Source organism: Zingiber officinale, chromosome 6A, assembly GCF_018446385.1.
Source record: "Zingiber officinale cultivar Zhangliang chromosome 6A, Zo_v1.1, whole genome shotgun sequence".
In the NCBI taxonomy this organism is placed as follows: Eukaryota; Viridiplantae; Streptophyta; class Magnoliopsida; order Zingiberales; family Zingiberaceae; genus Zingiber; species Zingiber officinale.
Window position 1 is genome coordinate 18,716,364 of NC_055997.1, and position 1,461 is coordinate 18,717,824.

A 1,461-nucleotide genomic window follows, 5' to 3' on the forward strand; every position below is an offset into this window, starting at 1 on the left:
CATCCAATCATAAATATCCATGTGGAACAAAATCTACAACGCATGCGATAATTCTAATAACTCTTCGTACTTCCCCTCAAACATGTGTGTTATATAATTTTATTTTTAAAAGAGAAAAAAAAGACAATGATGATGACAGGAAACTAGTCTATCAAATTTAGAGCCTTGATTACTCGGGGCTTTGAATAAAGCTTCAAATGAGTTGACAGCTGGACAATGAAAACTTGAACTGATTTGATCTTCAAATGTGAAAAAGAATGTTCTTCCTTAGTTCCCTCAAACTGAAGGTATCATGGGATTTTGAAGTTTGTAAAGAAGTGACAATTTGTGAAGGACACAAAAAAAACCATTAGTTAAGGTACCTACTACCTACTCTTGATATAGTTAATAATATGAGAGAAACTAACAAAAATCCAATATGCTCTATGATAAGGAGAAAATGTTGCAGAGACTGAGTAAAATACCAACAATGACTCCACAAAATGAGGATACTGAAATAGAGACAAAGAGTAACCAATATTTCGAAATTGCAGTTGGCAAAGAGACTAATAAAAGTAAGGCAGACATAAGTGAGATTAGAGTTCCAATATTTTTTTGATATATTTTCTCCACGAAAGGAGCAATTTTGTAAGGAGGTTAAAATTTCTAATCATTTAAGAGAGGCAGAAGATGCTAAGACTTAATACAAACAATTACTAAGAGAAAGGCAAGATGTTGGAAGAGACCAATACCTGTTTTCATCTTACATCAAACATATAATTTGATAAGATGAATGAAAGATTGAAGATGAAGAAAAAATCAAACTCTTAACACCTATCAAGATAAATGGATTAAATTGCTCCGGGAATAGACTAACACTTAACATGCAAAAAAAATGCTGTAAGTTCCACCTCGCGTGGGAATAACAAGAATCTAAAGGGGATTTCAGTTTCACACTGTTAAGAAACGATGAAATCTCACATTTTTTAAGGTCAAAGAGATCCTCATCCAGTTAAGCATCTTTTGGGAAAGCCAAAAATTGTGAGGGTATTACCCTCAAGGTCAACAAAATCGGGAAGCATCTTTGTTTTTACAGTGTGTTTTTTTTTTCCCCACATCGGCTTGTTGATCCAAATCAGTGTCTTAGTAGTATTCATATTTCGATTCATCCTGGTGATTTTGTATCACCAAACCCTCGAAGCATCTAATGGGCAACTGCTGCTGCACACTCGCACACACACATGGCATACTCAAGTAGAGGGATCAGGGAAAAAGTGCAAACAAAGTACCAATGACTGAATACTACCTTTGGGTTGGTTAAAGGTGTTCGGAAAACCCTTGAAGGGGCAAAAAAAGGCTAAAATTTTATAGATACGGTACGACGAGATCGGCAAACTCACTGGTGACTTCGCAAGGGAGAAAGTCCTCCTCCGCCACGGCCGGAGGCCGTGCGAGGAGAAGAGGATCCGAAATCTCAGGGGA